General features: G+C 46.9%; 1 pseudogene; it reads right to left on the bottom strand.

Annotated features, from left to right (window-relative positions):
* Positions 4925 to 8274, bottom strand: Tmem229b-ps (transmembrane protein 229B, pseudogene; annotated as a pseudogene).

The raw sequence follows: 8674 nt of genomic DNA, 5'->3' as shown, positions 1-8674 counted from the left end.
TCTTCCATGCATGAGCAGATGTGCTATGTGACTTGCCCAAACCTTCACTGAGGATCAGAACAGACTGAGAACAGGTGTGAAGGGTCTGTGAATGGGAAGAAAAATGATTTCTTCCGATTGTGCATCTTAGTTGTGCTCACTTAGCATGATTATAAAATAAGCTAGATAGGAAAAGGGTGAGGAAAGCCATATGGTAACTGAAAGTTAGTTAATGAGACCCTACAGAGCTGAACTTTCAATCAGACTACCCCAAACAGACAACAATCATAAGAGCCAACCTATATGACTTTTTAATGCCCACTGCTACATTAAAATGACATATTGGCCTGGCAAAAGTGCCTGTTCTAATCATGCATCAATATCATACCACACCCAGCAACTCTATGTAAGGACAGAAATGGGGAGAGAAAGGTTGGAGAGATGGCTCAGTGGGTAAAATGTTGACAGTCCTTACAGCCAGAGATTGATCCCAGGGCTCGCCTGGTAGAAGGAAAGAGCCAACATCCATTCTGTTGTTCTCTGTCCTCTCTACTAGCAACATAGCATGCATGACCCTCCCCAACCACTGACTAAATAGATAAATATGTGAATAGATAAATGTAGTTAAAAAACAAAACAAAACAAAAAGGAGAGCAAAGCCTAGGAAATCCTGACCCATTCCTGGAGTTTCCCACCTTAAATCACAAATAATCTCCCTCTTCATTAAATATTTGCCCATTAAAAATAATGATGGAAAAATCCCACCAGTTCATTTTACATTGACAAATGAATACTCAGCCCTGAGTCTACACTTACTGTAAACTTCTTCCCAATCCCTTCCTTTGCCCTATTTTTCCATTCCTTCTTGGGTGGACACGAGAACCAGCAAACACTTGGGAGTCTTAGTCTGCTCTCTAACTTCAACGCCTCCTCAGGCTTCGCCTGCCAGTACAGTTACAATAGCATGCCTTGCTGCAGGACATAAAGGAATAGGAATTAAAGATAGTGCATGCTTGTAGCCATGTGCACAGCACTGGGAATTTGGTCTGAGGGCATGGGAAGAAGTAAAGATGGGTGATGTGGTGAAATGCTCAGAGCTTCTGCAGCCTTGGTGATGAGGCAGGCAGGGGAACTCAGCTGATGAAACACACAGCAGCCCAGCAGCCCTCACCTTTTCCTAACTGAGGTTCCAACCTCAAGACTCCAGACCACATGCACAACATCCTGAACTTAGGTGCAGAGGCTGTAATCTAAGGATGTATCTGGGTTACTTTCTCCCAGGAATGGCAAAATTGTTTTCTCTCCACTTAGCAATGCTCAGGCTTTATTCAAAGCCCCAAGGCAGGACTTCAGTTGTGTCAAAAGTAAATGTGATGTAACAAAACACTGTATTGCTTGAAATATAGATCTATTTATAGTTTTGTGAATGTATAGGAAAACAAAAACAAAATAATGATTAGTTCAAACTCCACAGCAGGCATTACCTCTCAGAGGAGGTAGCACAGGTATGGGAGTGTTTAGCCGAAAGGAGGGGTATTGCTAAAGCGCCTAATTGAAGTAGGTGGTGTCTTAGAGTTTCTATTGCTTCCACAAAACTTCATGGCCAAAAATGCAGGTTGGGGTGGAAAGAGTTTATTCAGCTTACACTTCCACTTTGCTGTTCATCCAAAAGACGACAAGAACGGAACTCAACCAGGACAAGATCTTGGAGGCAGGAGCTGATGAGAGGCCATAAAGGGGTGCTGCTTACTGCCTTGCTCCCCATGACTTGGTCAGCCTGTTTTTTTTTATAGAACCCAGGACCACCACCCTTGGGATGGCACCACCCATTGTGGGCTTAGCCTCTGTCATGGATCACTAATTGAGAAAGTGCCTTACAGCTGGATCTCATGGAGGCATTTCCTCACCTGAGGCTCCTTCCTCTCTGATGACACTAGCTTGTGTCAAGTTGACACACAAAACAGCTAGTACAGGTGGTTAGAAGTGCATTTTAATAGAACAGGTAATGAATTAAGGTCCAAGTAGAAGACTCACCCTTCGAGATAAGCCAACAGAGATGCTTTATCACACAGGAACAGTGATGGGATTGTGTTTAAAGACCGAAATTGGGAAAGGAAGAAATTAGAACTACATGAGTCACTTCAGTGCTGAAGTAGTGCCATTTGTTTAATGTCCAAAAAGCGGTGGGGGTGGGGCATTGTCGTGGTGTCTGGAATATGATTGTTGTGCAAAAAAAAAAAAAAATATGTGTTGAATGAATGGTGAATAGGGTCAGAGGGAGTAGCTGGAATAAGCACTCTTGGCCATTTGCTGGGGTGTAAACATGAGAGAATACCAAATAAATGTAGACTCAGATGACAGTGTAAAGGCAACTGGCAGTCTACATGCTCTAGAGAAAGGTGAAATTGGCAAACTTGGAAAAGAAGCAATGAAAAGTGGGAGTTACCCTAGGAGGTTAGCGAGAGTATGGTTGAAATAGCCTGGCACAGGCCTGGACAGCTGAAAGGGATAAAGCCGCGAAGGGGATGGGATACCCCTGTGAGCAAGCACGTGGACCAAGAGAAATGTACTGCTGGTTGTCTTTATTATCCAAGAAAGCAATGTTCTACTCTTGACCTCAGTTCCACCTACTGCCCCTTTTCTCCACTGACTTTTGCAGTAGACACCTTAAAAGAGTTGCCGGTTCTACATTCCCACCTCCCATGCTCTTCGAAACTGCCCCCAGTGTGGTGTCTCTGCTACAACATCACTGAAACTACACCGATCCAGGATCCCAGTTCCTTTCAGATTGCTCCATGCAACGGTCAGGCCAGCAGATCTGTTTGTAATTTCAGAAATCTCAGACATAGTTAATGACTCCCTCACACAAAATAGAGGCTTCCCTTAAATTCCAGGGCCCCCTATCCCGTTTCCTCGCCGTTACAGGCTGCACCTTCTCCATCTTCCTTGGATCTGTTAACCTTGGAGTGTCCTAAGGCTAAGTCCTTGTTCACTTTCTGCACTATGTGTACACACTCCTGTCTCATGCTATCTACAGTTCATCAGTGCATGTATCAAGGTCAGAAATCTCTCTTGCGATTCAAGCCAACAGATGGATCGCTTGCTCCACATGATTGGCATTTCATAATGAGCTACCGGTCGTCCCACTTAAGCTGCGCTTGCATCGTCTTCACCTGTCTTTCTACTTCATGGTTGGTAGCAAATCTCAGCTTCTGTGTGTTCAAGCTAAGCATCTTAGTGAAGACCTTGACTGCCTTTACCTTACTGCCTTTAAGTTACTCCAAATTCGAGTATCAGTTGGTACCTGTTGTTGGCTTCAAAACTGTATCTGAAGCCAACCAATCCTCCTTATACCCATTGCCTTCATGCTGAGTCATCACATACTATCGAGGAGATGGAGCAGGACAGTCAGACTAGCTCCGGGCCATGCCTTCTTGTTTTTGCTCACTTCAAGTAAACCCTTCCCCGCACACTCACACACTCTGTTTATTTCAATAGAGTATTCAAGATGATCCTTCCCAGGGAAATCACACCTTGACCCTCATTTATCCCTAAACCTCGGATGTTACTCTACCCATCTCAGGAAAAGCTGAAGTTCCCTCAATGGCCTACGAGTTCTCATTCTATTCCATGGAGTCTATCTTTGCCACTCTTTCTTAACCTCAGCTTCTCTACTCTGTTCACTACACTTCTTCCTGTTCTGAGGACACACCAGGCTTGATACTGTCTTGGGGCCTCTGCAATTGTTTTGTGGCTGCAAATCCTCTTTGCCTAAAACCCACAAGGCTAAATATTCTGTCGCATCTTTGCTCAAGTGCCAACGATCAACTTAAAATCACACTGATATTGTGCCACTAAATGATTTTCAGCTGCATATCTAGTGGGGCGGGGGAAGCCATATTTTCTAGTGTATATATGCCAACTCCCATGATTGTGAAGACAGTGCCCGGCACAGAGCAGGTGCTCCATATGTAGACATTAAATTAAGTGATGGGTTTTCCTGTGAGACTGATACCAGGGAGACATAGTGTCAGTGAACACAAGAGAGAAGTAGTTGGCAGAGATATGTAGTCAGGTTTGAGAATTTTAGTAGGTAGGACATGTGTGACCTGGCTTAAGAAGGACCAAGCTGAAATGGACTTGGTTTTAAAAGCACCTAGGCTGAGGAATTCTGAACAACCACCTGTCAGGGGATTTTAGAAGCACATTCTTTCTCAGCAGTAGGGCCAAAGCTCTGGGCAAAGCTGCGGGGCTTTCTAAGGCTGCATACTAGTCCCTTGTTTTGAAGCTCTTTAATTTCTAGGACATTATCTCAGAATACATCAAAGTTATGGGCTTAAAAGAAAAATGAATGCTCTTGGAAAGTGATCAGAGAGAACAGATAGGGGGACATTCATTAAATAAGCAGAATGCCTAATGTTTTAGGAAATGTCTTGAATATATATATATATATTCAGGCATTTTATAGAAGCCAGAACTATCATCTTAGGGGTTGCTCCACCCACAATGGGCTGGGCCCTCTCACATCAATCACAAATTAAGAAAAATACCCCACAGGCTATATAATATTATATATAACAACCTAGCAATTCTGTTCCCACTGAAGTTTCAACAAAAACTCTTCTAAAACCTTTTCTTCTCCGTACATCATTGCTGTAAAAGCATGCCACTGAGCATGTTGTTCTGATATACTTGAAGCCAGGCCACCAATTGCTCCATCTTCCTGAAATTCAACATCATGCTGGTCTCACACTTGGATATACTCAGCTTCTATGTAATTACCTTGACTGGTCTCACACTTGGATATACTCAGCTTCTATGTAATTACCTTGATTCAAAAATCATTTTTCATTATGCCAGCAGCCTTAAGTCTTTATAAGTACCTTTCTAGTAGAAATTATTTCATTTATCCTACTTCTGCAAACAATGACTTTCTTTCTTTTTTTCCAGGAACACAAACACCAGTATATTTTATGTGCACAGTTATGAAAAGAGAGAGACAGACTAACGGAGACATAGCAGGCAACGGGCTTACAAACTGGTCATGTACCTTTCTCAAGAGCTGTCCAATTGGAAGACAGTCCTAACCACTTCATAGGCCCTGCTACAAAGCTGGGGCCTATAGCTCCTCCAGGTAAGGGTGGCTTCAGGGTGGAAGGCACTCCCATGGCCTTCCTCATAGTTCAGGGCTGGGCCGCTCACCTGCCTCCTATGACAAGACTTTGCACAGCCCAGAGCTTCATAAATAGATTTCCACATAACTGACCCACTCAGCAGTCTCCTGGGAGATCCATGAAGAGTGACAAAGGGGACTCACAGACGCTCCCTATATATTATTGCTGTGAATAAGCACAGGCCATTGTGACTCTCCAGCATGAGGAGGGGACAGGGTACTGGAAGCCTAGCAGACATCCAAAGCAACTCAACCATGCAGGACAGCATACTTACTGTCTGAAACTCCTACCTTGGGCTCAGAACAGCAGAAGGCAGCTCCATAAACAACCAGCCAACTCCCCACTGCTCAGAAGGGCTTAATTACCCCCAACCTTTGAGCCCCTAAGCACTAAGAGGTTGGAGCCCTGAAGATAGCCAATAAGCAAGAGCTGAAATCTAGACTACACTCCGTGAGATCTGACCCCGCAGGTCTGTGGTCAGGCCTTAAGGTATAGCTTCCCTTGGCTGGGGGTTCTATGCCTATGAGGCGCCCTAGGAGCAACAGGGGAAAGCAGATCACAATGCTCAGTATGGCCAGGCATGCAGATCTGCTCTGGTAACCCCTCCTGACATGGGATTAATAGAGCTTTGAGAAAAAATGGTACTAGGGAATGCCTACAAGACAACATCTGGCACGCTGAGACCTAGGGGCCAGCCCTGGAATTAGGGATATAACAAGTACCCCCCACAACAGAATGGTGTTTGGTGATTTGAGAAGCCTACCCAGGAAAACACTTGACTTTCTACCCTAGACAGAGAACACTCTGGGAAAAGATGCCACAGAAGGTTATGTCTCTAAGTCTTTGCCCCAGCCAAGGACAGCCCTGCTGCTGGCCCTGGCTTGGTGCTGTCTGCATGATCCAGAGACTATACACAGGTGGTATGGTCATTTAAGAAAATGATCTATAAGAAATAAGGGCTGATTTCAACCTTTGAGGGTCCCAGGGTGGCCTCATGGGATGCTACTCTCTTTGATGGTCCCGTCTTCTCAAGGAGTGGGGGACAAAATCAGAAGGGGCCTAGATTTCACCTGTCCACTGCCAGCAATGGACCCATCATGGGATAAAGTTACAATAACCAAGCTGACAAGGCCCATGAGTGTGACAGGGTTAACACTGCTTGAGAAACAAGCTCATGGGATCAGCTGGCCAGGTGGAGTTGCAGGAAGAGCAGCCCTGAGGGTTGACTACTGACTGAGCTGAGGCTATGGTGAGATTCGTCCTTTTTCCAGGAAAGGGCCTCTAAAGAGCCTTCCATGGTCTTCTGTATCTGCCTTGTTCTCTATGGGTCTCCTCTAGCTCACAGGAAGCCATACTAGTTAACTGGCTGAAATAATAAACCATACCGGCAAATGGGACCTAGAACTCTGCCTTTTTTCCCCCACTGTGGATCCACTGTACACCTCTGGGCCTCGCTGTACATTATAGGGATACTATGTGTTTTCAGTAGGACCTCTGCAGGGAAGGGGCACCAGACTACTATCCCTGGGCCAGGGAGACAGGGCACCCCCCTAGTCATCAGACGAAGGTGGAGGGAAGGCTGCAGCAAAGCAGGTGGGGTCCACTTCAGAGCTGTGCCTCTGGCCACTGCTGTGTTCTATAGGGAGCTGGGAGCAGGGAAGGGTAGGGTGACTGACACAGAGGAAAGGGCTGCCTACTAATGGTAAATATCTTGAACATAAGAGAAAGGGGAAACGCCACCGAACACACGGGGATTGAAACCTCCAAAAGCCCAAGGTTGGTGGGAATCCAGCACCACAGGGCCCCCCAGAAGGTCAAGGGAGCAGCGTGGGGCCCTGGGAGAGGGAGAAGGAGAGGAGCCAAAGGAAGCCTTCCCAGCCTTTGCACACCACCAGTGCCACTAAGCAGCCCAGTTGGCTACTTGGTCTCTCTCAGGCTGCAGCTCAGAGGCCCCTGGGGAGGTATTGGTTGCAAGCAAGCACCTGAATATTGCCTAATGGAACCAGCCAAAGCCCAGCTGAAGCCAGGGGGCAGGTGGGGCGGTGGCCCCCAACAGCAGCCAAGGCCTTCTCAGACATTGCCTCTCACCCGTGGCCCCAGAGTTCATGTCCCTTAGCTAGGACGGGTCTGCTGCTTCCAAAGTCATCCATCAATGTCCAATTGTTCACCACCCAGCTCCCAGTCCCCAGGATGTGTTGAGAGCCACGGATGAGTCTCAAAGTCCTTCTGTTGCCCAAGTCCCCAACACCATCCCACTGCCCACCATGTGTGGTTATGTTTGCCCTACTGAGCTAAGACCCAGTTGGGGGCAGGGCTTGTGCTGAACCAAGGGGTAACTGCATCAGCTTGGTCTCTCTCTTTCTCTGTTCATGGGGTCCTACGAGAGACTTCAGGTCCTCACATTAATCTTCTGACTCAGTCGGTCTTGACGTGGCCATTGGCCAGGGCTGGTGGGCTGGCAGGTTCCCCAGGCTCTGCGTCCTTGTCAAAGCGCAGGCGGAGGGTGTTGCGGATGATAAACTGCTCCATGATGAGGGCCCCGCAGAACCAGGGCACAGCATACTCCAGGGTAATGAGGCCCATGAAATCAAAGTCGAACTGGGAGTAGTCCCAGGGACAGGCGGTGAACTGGCGTAGGATAAAGCCGGTGGTGAATTCCCACAGGTAAGTCCAGAGAGTGTAGATGACGCAGCGCACCAGAAGAGGACAGCGGCCACGCAGACGCAGGTACATATGCTCCACGATCAGGATAGAGGTGCCATAGATGAAGAGGGCCCACACGCTCGTGACCCCCGGGAACTTCCAGTTAAAATTCACCACAAACTCCCAGGCCGCTGTAAACATCACCTCGCAGAAGTAGCCGTGGATAGCATATAGGTACCAACGGGACAGCGCTGTCAGGGGCTCGGCAGAAGCCATGGTAACAACTGGGGCCTACTGTTATCACAGTCTTGACTGCGTGGCTGAGAACAGACATCAGGATCACTGTGCAGCTCTGTCCCAATTTAACCTTGTCTTGGTATCAGACTGGACCTTGACGCCATTCTCAGCAATGTAGACAAGCATTCACCCCAGTGCTCAGTTAATTCTTGACTGGCCGAAGGGTGGCTTTCATGTGTCTAGGCTGTGGTCCAGCTAGTCCAGAGATGGCTATCTCCTAACAGAAGGTCCAAGAATCCAATAGCTTTTCAGTCCACAAGGCTGGATGTCTTGCCTGGTCTTCAGGGTACATCAGGATCCAGTAGAAGTAGGCTCTAATGCAGTAAAGAATGACTTAGCAGCAGGATAGATGAGCGTGCCAGTGAGAGTGAGGGCAAGCAGGCAAAAAGCCAAAGAATGACTTTCATGTATAACATTTATATTTAATATTTTCCCTTCAATATGTTGAATCTCCTATTTGAGTCCAGGGAGGAAAGGGAAATGGTGGGAAATATTGATGTTGCGAGTATTTAATTTCCTGTAGAAGTTTCTTTTGTCCAGCCCTGGTGGCATATGCATACAATTCCAGCGCTAGGGTGGTA

This window comes from Mus musculus, chromosome 10 (genome assembly GCF_000001635.26).
Source record: "Mus musculus strain C57BL/6J chromosome 10, GRCm38.p6 C57BL/6J".
NCBI lineage: Eukaryota > Metazoa > Chordata > Mammalia > Rodentia > Muridae > Mus > Mus musculus.
This window is presented reverse-complemented; position numbering and strand designations above follow the sequence as displayed.